The sequence below is a fragment of the Saccopteryx leptura genome, chromosome 1 (genome assembly GCF_036850995.1).
Source record: "Saccopteryx leptura isolate mSacLep1 chromosome 1, mSacLep1_pri_phased_curated, whole genome shotgun sequence".
Classification (NCBI taxonomy): domain Eukaryota; kingdom Metazoa; phylum Chordata; class Mammalia; order Chiroptera; family Emballonuridae; genus Saccopteryx; species Saccopteryx leptura.
In genome coordinates this window covers 324,372,991-324,386,318 of record NC_089503.1, presented here as the reverse complement: position 1 = coordinate 324,386,318, position 13,328 = coordinate 324,372,991, and the positions used below count along the sequence as shown (strand labels likewise).

The 13,328-nt window shown below is 36.7% G+C and overlaps 1 protein-coding gene across 1 annotated transcript in view; it reads right to left on the bottom strand.

Annotated features, from left to right (window-relative positions):
- Positions 1 to 13,328, bottom strand: part of ASCC3 (activating signal cointegrator 1 complex subunit 3) — a 351,207-nt gene that overhangs the window by 200,988 nt on the left and 136,891 nt on the right. The window lies entirely within an intron of this gene.

Sequence of the window (13,328 nt, the reverse complement as noted above, 5' to 3'; positions counted from 1 at the left end):
TGAAATTACACACAGCAATTTTTCTTTTGACTTTTTGGCTAAAGATCTGTAGACTGTACAGGATAGATCTAAACTTACATAGTTTATAGCCTAAAAATTTCTAAACATCATGTGACAAACTGTTCCACTGTGCTCTGTCCTTTTGCTATAATTCCAGACACCAGTGATTACCAAATTTAAAAAGCTCAAATGCCTGAAGATATGTACATACTTGTATATACATGTCTATATGTGCCGTGAAAAAACTGAATATACCTCAGAGGTAGGAGTACTGGGGGTGAGGGAGGAGAGAGAGAAGTCATTCATTAACTTTTTATTTTCTTTTTACACTTTTGCATTGATTCATTTGTCACAAGAACGTTATTTCAGTAACTGAAAAATTCAAAGAATTAGGAAAAAAAGTAATGTCAGTAACAATGAAAGGAAAAATACAATACAAATATTTCATATTAAAAAGTATTCCCTTTGTGTCTGACAGGTGGTGGCACACAGAGTACCGACCAGGGGTGGTGAGGTCTCAGGTTCAAAATCCCAAGACTACTAGCTTGAGAATGGGATCAACATGATCCCATAGTCACTGGCTTGAGCAAAGGGTCACTGGCTCAGCTGGAGCCCATCCCCCCCCAGTTAAGGCACATATGAGAAAGTAATCAATGAACATCTAACGTGTCACAACTAGAAGTTGATACTGCTCATCTCGCTCCCTTCCTGTCTTTCTCACTTAAAAAAAAAAAAGTATTCCCTTTGCAAATGAAGAGAACATTGTAAGGTTAATAAAAATCTGTTACATATAAAATTTCAAGAACATAATTGAGTAATCTTATAATAAACTATATTTCAGGAGAATGTAATTTTTCTGTTCTCTTAAAAATAAAAGATTTTAAAGGATTCAAATGTTTCTCCTCTAGGGCTTAATGAATAGCAATAAAAGAAAAAAATAATATATCAACTTAAAATAATTGGTGGACAAATGATGCCTGTATCATGCAAAAGAGCTAAGTCTGATGGATATCTTAAATTTAGGAGAAATGAGGTAATTTAATACGTCTAACAGAAATGACTTTAACTAGATTAAATAGTGTTAAGAGTAAATTTATGTAATGAAACATTTTTTATAATATCAGCATGCATCCACTGATGTTTACAGCCCACAGGCAGAAAAAAATCCCTCAATAAGGTAATCAAAGCAACCTTCCACGCCATTCCATGTTTCCAAGTTGTTCTCCTCTCAACCTAAACATTCAATTTACCACAGAACTCAAGATTACTTTCTTAATTTTCCTTGAAGTTGGTTGCTGCCCAGTCCTTTAAGAATAGATTCAGACTTTTGAAGACCCCTATATCTATCATTTACTTATCCAGCAAACACTATCTGAGCACCAACTGTGTGCCAGCTACTGGTGAGGCCAGGAAACACAGTAATGGGCAAAACCAGAGACAGGCCCTTCCTCAAGGGACTTACAATCTTATAATGAAAAGTGGCATTATAATCAAAAACAGCCAGAAAAAAAAAAAAAAAAGATAAAACTGTAGCTAGAAATGTGAAGACATACACTATGTTATTAGAGTTAATAATAGGGAGGTGACAGAGCCAGGGAAGTTAAAAATAAAAACAGCTTCTCAAAGAAACCTGAAACCTGAAGGGTTTAGTAGGGGACAACTAAGCAGAGAATAAATATCAAGGCAGAAGAAACAAGTTACACAAAAGCTCAGAGGAAAACAGAGGAGCATCTCCAGGATGAGGGTCTTAGAGAAGGTGAGGACGATGGAGGGCAGCAAGGGGGAAAGGGGTGTGTGGTCAACACGGAAGGAGGTCATGCCCACACAGTACAGTGCGCTGGGCCCTTTACAGGAGCTCCTTTGGTGCTAAGTGTGAAAATACCTCTTTCCTAGGAATCGTGCTTTTACACTCCTTTGGGAATACGTTCAGGTGGAGAAGGAGGAATAAAGAAGGCGGACAAGAAAGCAGCACTCAATTCACAAATAAAAGTCACATTAGACAAATTTAATCTGACAAACACTGGTATCAAGAATTAGCAATGCTCATACCTGGAGGAAAAAAGGTTTTTTAGGCAAAATGGTCAAATGAAAAGTTCAATTACTGAAGTACTGAAGTTAGCATGATAAAATTTGTTTCAACTGTACATAATTAATTTTATGAATTAAAAAGCAATGCTAAAAAACAAAAATAATTCTCTTCAGATAGCAATGTTAGATTAATCTGTAATTATTAGTCAATTTTAAAAAGTGGTTTCTTATTAGAAAGAAACATCTACTAAAAACTTATAAACCATGAAGAAAGGGAAAGCAACACACACATCTAAGAAAGAAAAAGGCTGACATTTAACATTAAGGTTGAAGATGACTTTTTCTCTTTAACACTATAAAACCTAAAAAACTGGAGGTAGATTTTTCAGTAAGAAGCTGTTAAATAAAGATCTTAACTTTTTGATAATGTGAAACACAAACAAAAATATGCCATAATCTCTAAGGAAGTTTCTAATTTCTTTTCCTGTCACTGTAACAAAGTCTGTATCACAAGAAAAATCTCAGTAGGGTTAAGGCATCAATTATTTTCCCATTCCGCAAGTTACACAGGAGGAGGGGAATTATTAACAGGAATGATAAAGCTGTACTTGCATTTGGTAACACAAAGAGAAGCTTACAAATGAGACGTCTCATTAGTTTGAGCAGATGGATCAAAATTAAAGGCTGAATCGCCAACTTTTAATTTCCCAATAGCCAAGAAGAGCTTGAAGTCTTGCAGAGTATGACTGTTGAAAAGTCAACATGAAAAGATTTCCTCCATCTGTCATCACACATGCTTGAGTAGAACACAACTGCCACCTACTGTTTTTAATACTTTTAAGGCAAAGCTGCACATAAAATCTATTAAGTACACGAGCACACAAGTTTAGATGATCAGTTTACTGAAACCCATGCAACAGTAAGAACAGAGACTATCAGCATGGCTTTTGAAGATGAATTTGCTTCATCCTAATTTAATCTAAATGGAGAAAAACAAAATGAATTCACTTGTATATTTTTAAAAATTATTAATTTCTTTATCATGAAAAGTATTTATTTGCCTGAGAGTTTTCTTTTTTTTAATAGACATTATCAGCCTACTTGTAATGATATGAAAAGTAGCTGCTTTGATAAAATTATTTAGGGAAACCACAACTAAGAAGAAAATCTAAAATACTGAAACAGTCTGACGGTTAAGAAAACAAAATCAAGGAATATTCACTTAAAGGATTCTTTTCTTTGTATGTGACAGAAACAGAGAAAGAGAAGGACAGATAGACAGGAAAGGAGAGAGATGAGAAGTACAAATTCTTTGCTGAGGCTCCTTAGTTGTTCATTGATTGCTTTCTCATATGTGCCTTGACCAGGTGGGCTAGAGCAGACTGAGTAACCCATTTCTCAAGCCAGCGACCTTGGGCTCAAGTGAATGAGCCTTGCTCAAACCAGATGAGCCTGCACTCAAGCTGGCAACCTTGGGGTTTCGAACCTGGGTCCTCCATATCCCAGTCCGACGCTCTATCCACTGTGCCACCACCTGGTCAAGCTTGAAGGATTTTTAACTGGGTTGGCAGGGAGAGGTGGTAGCAGAGAAAATTCTATTAGTTTTTCTGGATTAGAATAGACTAACTTACAATTTCTTACTGTTATACCCTAATTGCTAAAATTATTTAAAAGGCAACAAGATGAAATTTGTTAAGTATACAGCCCCACCAGAAATATCACTTAATAACAAGGAAAAGCACCTTATTCAATATGTAAGTTGGCTGCTTAATAACACTGAACTAGTGTGAGTTAGTTATGACTATAACAATTCTAGAAGTAAAAATCTCTGCCGGTTTTTCTATCTCTGTCTCTTTATACATACATATAATTTACTGTAATAATATGTACAATAAAACTTTTAAAGAGAAGAGTTTCTTTGAATAAAGCACAAATAGGCGACCTTTCAATCACCAGAGTTAAACAGAATAATATAACTGAAGAGTTAATTTTGCTGTCAGTTGTTTAGATATAAAGTAAAAAGATGGTTAAATTATATACATATTTTTCATTTCTGACATGAATACATACATATTCATTTGTTGAAATTTATCAGTTGGAATCCTATACAAGGACAACTAGTGACTGGGATAACATTATATTCAACCTCAATTAGGAGGACGAAAACACAACTCAAAAACTTTATTCTATCAGGAAGGTATCTGTCAATTTTTAATAAAAGCAGAGGACCACATGTTAGTGAAAGTATTACTTCAAGGAGCTAGAAAAGGGTAAAAGTAACCCACTGAGGGATTCTAAGCACCTGAAAACAAAATATCCACATTTGCCTCAGTAATCAAAAACTACTGCCCTGGCCGGTTGGCTCAGTGGTAGAGCATCAGCCTGGCGTACAGGAGTCCCGGGTTCGATTCCCGGCCAGGGCACAGAGGAGAAGCGCCCATCTGCTTCTCCACCCCTCCCCCTCTCCTTCCTCTCTGTTTCTCTCTTCCCCTCCCGCAGCCGAGGCTCCATTGGAGCAAAGTTGGCCTGAGCGCTGAGGATGGCTCCATGGCCTCTGCCTCAGGCGCTGGAATGGCTCTGGTCGCGGCAGAGCAACGCCTCCGATGGGCAGAGCATCGCCCCTTGGTGGGCATGCCGGGTGGATCCCAGTCGGGGGCATGAGGGAGTCTGTCTGACTGCCTCCCTGTTTCCAACTTCAGGAAAAAAAAAAAAAAAAAAGACTACTATGAAGTAGCAATTCATGCAATTCTTGTGTGATGAATTAAATCAAGGATGGCTAAAGAGGTATCCACCTCAGCTTCCATAATCAAAATGTGCAACAGTTCTCCTTTCCAAGTCCCACACTATAATTTCAGTCCTGTACATACAACAAAGGCAATCAGCAGAAGCTGCCCCTTACCAAGCTAAATGCACTTACGGGCCAAGAAGTACTTGGCCACGCAACTTGCAAATAGAAGACATAAACAAAACAATCTCTGAAACAGAAGAAGATTTCAGTTTGGGGTAACCCCTTCAAAGTTACACACATAATATAAATAATTTGAAAAAATGAAAAAGAGCTTTGTTCTCAAATTATATCCCAAAAGAGCTTTTAACTTGAGCCAATCATCACATTAAGGTAAAAGACTAAGGTGGTTGGTGCCTTAACAACTCAGTACTTTTAATTTGAAGACACTGACTTGGGCATTTGTGATACCAGCAATACTAGAGGCAACTGATAACTTGTGGGCCATACCGCTGACACATTTTATATTTCCCAATATCCTATCTCACTAAGGATGTTAAATCTTTAAAGATGAGGCAATTTGTCACAAACAAATTATATTTACCAAGCAGTGCCTATGCACATGGCAATATACTAGAAACTTAACCAAAAATATTTCCTTATAATCCAATCTTACCAGGACCTGTCATACTGGAATACAAAAACTAAAATAACAATACTTCATAAAATACACTGATATTTTTTTTTTAATTTGAAATCTTTAATCTAAGTGTTTACATTTTAATGTCACTGTTTCTATTTATGGTTCTGTTATATTTTTGTATGGGAAAACCCATAACAGATTATAGAAACTATAGAAATAATTGAGGAAAAAAGAGAATAAAATACATTTTAACAAATGGAAGGACATGCACCAACAGAAATTATTTTTGGATGGTAAAATTAGAAGTAATTTTCCTCCTCATTTTTGCTTTTCAGTATGCCCAAGGATTAAATTTGTTTAAACTTTGTTTTTGCTCAGTCTCTTTTATATTCTTCATATTTACACAATATTTTAAAATTATAATTACAAAGGCCCAAAACCAGAGGGTCATTGTATGAAGCAAAAACACAGGGAAGTACAGGCTTTTCTAACTGAAAGAATGCACACACTTGAAGCAAAGCATGAAAAATACAGTATACAAAACATGTTTCATACCATGATTGAGAGGTACTAGTTGCTACTGAAGAACAAAATCTCACTGGCATGACACCACTCTGTCTTACATGACTAAAAGTGTAAAAAAAATTCAAAGTGGCAAACACACATAGCCTACAGGTATAAAATCCTACGGAGGTCTGCTGGGACAATAGAATGATATAACCAATTCAGATGCATAGAGAATCATGTGGCAGGGGAGGTGATGGGGGGAAGGGTGTAAAGAGGGACAAATATAAGGTGACAAAAAGTAATATGACTTTGGATGATAGGTATACAACATAATCAGCAGTTCAAATGCTACAGAAACATTCACCTGAAACCTATTTACTTAATGATCAATGTCACCCTGTTAATTTTCTAAATAAAATTTAAAACAAACAAAAAAGGGAATCATGTGGCAAGACTACGCAATGTGGTCATTTGTGTCATAATTCTATTTTAGGGAATTCAACCTAACTAAATGTTCCAGCAAGAAAAGTATTATCAAGAGAGATGATTGGTACAGTGATATTCTCTTCAATAACATAAAGTAGCAAGAATTAGCATCCACAACGGCAAACTACCCAAGACTAGAATGGAGGAATAGCCAATGTCAGCTTCATGGCAAAGGGGCAGTATAAAGTTCTGAAGATGTGGTCTTTATCAACACAAAGCCATATATTTCAATGACTTAACTTGCTGCATTACCATGGAAGCTGTTTAACATGCTTTAGGTTCCTTTCTTTTTTAACAAAAGGAGATAAATAATGCCTCTGTCAGAGGACTGGAAAGATTAAAAGTCCAAAGAATTTACATGTCATGGGTAACTTAGAACCTGAATTAAAAACTCCCTGTTCTCTCTTACAGACAGTAAAATAATAAATACTATGTAGAAACAATAAAAAAATTTAGTACTTATTAAGGAAAACTGAATATAAAACTTTATATACAGTATAATTATAATTTACTGAACATGAAACTATAGACAGTATAATTATAATTTAGCAATAGACTAATAAAATTAAGTTTGAATAAGCAAAATCAAAAGCTACTTGTGCAAATGAATGAAAGACGGCTAGTGAGATATGTATAAAAATTATAATAATAATGTTGAAATGGTAAAATAACGGTGGAGGTATAAAAATTTTCCTTAGTATTGTTAATTAAAAAAAGTAAAGGAGATATGTAGTATTTCTATAGAACCTAAAGTCCTACTACTCCATGGTTTCGTAAGGACTGTGTGTGGGGCCAGTGGGCATTGGTAACACTGTCAAGTACACGATTTTCTGGCCACTATGCTGTACATGGGGAGCGGGTGTGCAAAAGTGCTGAATGTGAACTGTTAATTGAAAAAAATAATTAATTATAAAAGTTCTAGTATTATGAAAAACAAATATCACAAATCATTCAAAAACAGAAATTGTAGACCTGTACCCTAAACTTCAGTTCTGAGGACAAAGAGCCTGAAAATGGCCATAGTTACCCTGCTCTAAAACTTGACTGCAGACAGGGGCTTAAGATCTGTACAGGATCTCTGGTCCCAGAGTATTTCAGTGGGCTCTCAATCTGTAATCACACTTGACACAATCACCCAGAGTGCTTTAGCTAGACAAGAGTGCAGAATGAGACAGCTTAGTAGTCACACATCCTTAAAAGGGAGGCAATCACGGACGCCTGATGTCCACACAAAAAGGGGGGGACGTGATGCTTGGATGCAACTCTCACCTCAGCTCTGCACTCTCCATTCCCAGTTCCTCAAGTCCTAGGCGACCAGCCCTGAAGCCTCCCTTGGGAATGACATCCAAGTCTGTCCTTTTAAATGGGAACCAGTACTGTGAGCTGACCCTCAATCCCAACATTGTCCTGTCAGAATTTACTACTACCAAAGCCTGACCCCTGACAATTTTCATTTTGGAAAGTAGTATACTGAACAAATTCATACCAAGAATGAAAAGGCCAGTAGATCTTTCTTCTACTCAGCAAACACCCCCACACAGCATCTAAACTATAAATCATAATTTTAGAGAGGTATGGTAGCACTTATAATAGTGAGAGAACTATGCCAGAAGAAGAATTGAATATAACCTTATTAGAGTCCCATCAATTATATTTACTCAGATTTTTACCTACCTACCTCTACCTTCCCCAGCATTTAAGGATAGGCTGCATTCTATGTTTTAAAAAAATATTTTATAATGTAAGATTATATGGAATGAAGGATATACTATAATAAATATATATACTTAACAATTATAAATGATTGCATGATATATAGATTGCATGATATACAAAGATGAGTGACCCATAGTTCCTAAGGCCTCAAAATAGCTGTAGTACTGGCACAAATGGCATTAGTAAGCTATTTACATATGTTAGTATTTACAAGTATGCATGTTTATACATGGACATATGCATTTATTACTCTAAGAGAAAGTTCACAAAAACTGCTTTCTTTTTATTCTAAAGCAGTGACTTGGCGGCCCTGGCCGGTTTGTTCAGTGGATAGAGTGTCGGTCCAGCGTGCAATGTACCCGGTTTGATCCCCGGTCAGGGAACACATGAGAAGCAATTATCTGCTTCTCTTCCCCTTCCCCCTTGTCTCCCTCTTTCCCTCCCACAGCCAGTGGTTCAGCTGGTTCCAGAGTCAACCTGGATGCTGAGGGTAGCTCAGCTGATTCGAGCATCAGCCTCAGACGGGGGTTGCTTGCCAAGTGGATCCCAGTTGGGGCACACCTGGGAATATGTCTCTCTGTCTCCCTTCCTCTCACTTAAAAAAACAAAAACAAACCACAGTGATTTACTTCTATGAGAAGTACTCTTATGTTCACAGTGATGTCACTCTCATATATAACACGTACCTTAATTTTGGGGCCCAAAATTTGGAAAAAAAAAACAGTATTACATAAAGTTATTGAACTCGTTTGATTCATCATGAAATTCACAGAACTACTCATCACTGTCAAAACTCCCATCCATTAGCTTGTCCTCATCTGTGTCTGATGATGAATCACTGTCTTCATATATTGCCTTATACTCAGTTCCATCTATGGCATTAGAAATGCCACATTGTATATGACACACCCAGTTTTTAGACCCTAAATTTTTTGAAAAAGGGTGTATCTTATACATAGATAAATACAGTACTTATCAGGTCATTAAATGCTAACTGTGGTGGAAGGAAAATGATTATTTTAACTTCTTTAATTCTAGGGGCAACACAGTATCATTTGTAACAGTGGCTTCTTAAACATTTTCATGATACTTCCACGGTTATCAATTACAAAAAGAGCGATAAATATTTCCCTGACTAGAGTCAAAATATAGAATATCTATTTATATGTTCCGTATAAAGTAAAATATTTATGTTTTACTTTCCATTATTTAAAAAATGAAAAATAACTTTAAGGGTTTGCATTTATAATGAAATCTATCATCGACTAGCCTACCTGAATGCAAGACTGACAAAGCTACAGAAATCAAAACACTGTCAATAAGATGTGTTTAGTTAGTACGGACTAAAGCACAGTCAATAAGAGGAATGCAAGAGTAGTGGGCCTAGAAATAGGCCCACATAAATATAGCCAACAGACCTTTGACAAAGGAGCAAAGGTAATAAAATGAAGCAAAGATAGTCCTTTCAACACATAATGCTGGAACTGGACATCCACATGCAAAACAGAAAAAGAATGTATACAAACCCAAAAATTTAACTTAAAATAAATCACAGACCTAAATGTAAATGTAAAAAACAAAACAATAAAACTAGAACATCAAAAGGTGAAAATCTTGCCTTTCTAGATACAATACCAATGAGACCTCCATGAAAGAAATAATTAATAAGCTAGACTTCATTAAAATTTTTAATTAAATTATACTCTGCAAAAGACACTGTCAAGAGAATGAGGAAAAAAAATGAACCACAGACTGAAAGATAATATTTGCAAAAGCCATAAATGATAAAGAACTTTTATTCAAAATATTTATATATAAAGGACACTTAAAACTTAGTAAGAAAATGAACAACTTGATATGAAAATGGGTAAATGACCTAAAAAGTCACCTCATCAAAGAAGCATATGAAAATTGCTCAACATACTATGTCATTAGAAAATGCAAAGTGAAACAATGAGATACACTATACACCTGTCAGACTTGCTAAAATCCAAAATCCTGACAGCACCAAATGTTAATGAGGCTCTGTAGTACAGGGACTCTCATTTATTGCTGGTGAGAATGCAAAATGCTACAGCCAATTTGAAACACAGTTTGGAAGTTTCTTACAAAACTAAACATACTTTTACCTATGACTTAGCAATCACATTCCTTTGGTATTTACCCAAAGCAGTTGAAAACTTTTATCTACACATAACCTGTACACAGATGTTTATGTTTATAACAGCGTCAATCATAACTGCCAAAACATGAAAAGTTCTCCTTCAGTAGGTAAATGGATAAAGTATGGTATAACTGATAGAACATTATTCAGTGCTAAAAAGAATAAACTATCAAGCCATAAAAAGACTTGGAACCTGACCAGCTGGTGGCACAGTGGTTGGAGCATCAGCCTGGGATGCTAAGGACGCAGATTCAATACCCCAAGGTCACCTCACCGGTTTGAGCGCAGTGAGATCACAGACATGACCCCATGGTCGCTGGCTTGAGCCCAAGGTCACCGGCTCAGCTGAAGCCTCCCAGTTAAGACACACATGAGAAAGCAATCAATGAACAACTAAGGTGCCGCAATGAAGAATTGATGCTTCTCATCTCTCTCCCTTTCTGCCTGTCTGTAACCTGACTGACTCTCTATCTCCCACTTAAAAAAAAAAAAAAAGACTTAATTTAAGTCCACATTGTGAAAAAGGCCATTTCAAAAGGCTATATATTGTATGATTATAACCACAGTAATTCCTCTGGTCCTCATCTGTGGGAGATACTTCCAAGACTCCCAAGGGATGCCTAAAATCATGGATGTACTGTATCCTACACACACACACACTGTTTTTTCCTATACATATATACCTATGTTAAACTTTATTAGGCACAGTAAGAGTAAGAAACAATAACTTATAATAAAACAGAACAATTATAACATATTTTCATAAAAGTTATGTGAATATGGCACTGTTAAGTAAAATTAGGGTCATTCAAACACAAGCACTGCGATACCTTGATGGTTGATTTAGTAACAGAGACAGCTACTAAGTGACTACTGGATGCGTGACACATACAGTAAGTCCTTACTCAAAGTTATCGATAGATTCTTAGAACTTTAGCCAAATGACACATAACAAAACCAATTTTACAATAAACTAATTGATATAAACAACACTTAAGTTCCTAAGACATCTCATTGACAAAACAAAATGACGTTGAATGAAATCACACTATTCAAGAACCTGCTTGCTGTACAGCATGGATACACTGGACAAAGGGATAATTCACATCCAGGGAAGGACAAAGCGAGACGGAGCAAGATTTCATCATGCTACTCGAATGGTGCACAATTAACAACTTAAGAATTGTTTATTTCTGGAATTTCCCATTTACTATTTTCAGACTGCAGGTAATTGGAACTGCATAAAAGTGAAACCACGGATGGGTTGGGGGTGGCTACTGTATACGACATTCTGAAAGACAAAACTAGGAAGACAGTAAAAATAGCAGAGGTTAAGGGTAAGGAAGGATAAATAGACTGAGAACAGAGGGTTTTCAGGACAGTGAAATTAATTCTTTACAGTAACACTATAACAGTGGATATATGTCATTATACAGTTACCTAAACATAAAATGTATAAAGTCAAGAGTAAACCCTAATACAGGGATGGGCAATCTTTTGAGCTTGGTGTGTCATAAATCGCCAAAAAAAACAGAGCATAACTCGGGTGGTGTGTCACTTTGAGAAAAAAAACCCCCATAATTTCATGATATTTATAGTTTAAATAACAAAAATGTATAATTATAACATATAACTGTATTTAATAAACCAAAAACTAATTATTTAACTTACCTGATTAGTGACTTCTTTGTTCATCTGTCAGTTGGTTTCTTTTGTTGGTCTTGATATTATTTAACTTGTGTGGGGTGCCGTGAACTAAGATAAGTGAGGGGAGGGGGAGTTCTTTAACTAACCTGCCTATTAGTGACTTTTTTGTTGCTGAATTTCATTGGCTAAATATTCAACTGAAGGTTGGTATTTTGTACACTTCAAGCCCAAGCAAGCACTACTAACTTCATCTGTCAATCTGTTTCTTTTGTTGGTTTTGATATTATTTAACGCTGAGAATAAGGTCTTACAAAAGTACGTAGAGGGAAAAATTGTGAGTAAAGCCATTGCTATATTTTTCAGGGTGCTAACAGTGTCCAGTAATCAGTTCCAGTCACTCCAAATTTCCTGTTCGTAGTGGCACTCCTCTTGATTCTCCAAGCGGCACCTTTCCAGATTCTCAAGCTTTGACCTCAAGTTGACAAACACCTGAGCCCAGATGCTGTCTTGAAATTCTGCAAGTTGCATCTTATGTAAATTAAGATGGCTGCTGCTATTTCTGATGGCGGGAAACGGCACCCATAGCACAGGCCCTCGCCTCTCCCAGCCTCCCCCTCACTTATCTCAGTAATGATGGTCAATTAGAAATCCATGACACCTCAGAACAGTAGATTGGATGATGGTTGCGTGGTTGCTGGTAATGGCGATCACAGGGCCCCCAGAGATGCGTCCCTCACGGCATTCTGCTGCTCCCTGCTCCGCCGGCCGGAAGTGAGGTCAAAGATCCCCTAACGGCCTAACCGGAAGTCCCAGAACTAGACGCTCTGTGCCGGAGTTCTGTTGTTTTGGCCTACAAACCTCCGGCACAGAGTGTCTACACTACAGCAAATGTTTTCTCCTCAGCTACTGCACCTGGCTGTGCAGGAGCCTAGGATGAAACGTCCTTCTTGGCATGCGGCCTCATGCTTCTCTGGTATGCGGCTGCATCGTGTCATCGAAAATGGCTACACGTGTCACGCGTGTCATAGGTTTGCCATCACGGCCCTAATACTAACTGTGGACTTTAGGTATATTGACATGTCAATGTAGGCTTATTGACTGAAACAAAGGTACGACCTTGGCTCAGCACGTTGATTGTGAAGAAAGCTGTGTGTGTGGAGGGGGCAGGGGTGTATGAGAACTCCCGTTACTTTCCATTCAGTAATGCTGCGAACCCAAAACTGCTCTAAAAAAATAAAGTCTATTTTTAAAAAACTTAATGAGGAAACATTTATTAACTAAATATTTTTAAACAGCATATAAGTAAATTTTATAGATTCCACAGCTATATTTCTTACCTAATAATATACTTTATTATCTTCTCTAATATAAAAATTGGAAACAAATGTTCACGGTGTTATATGTACCTAATT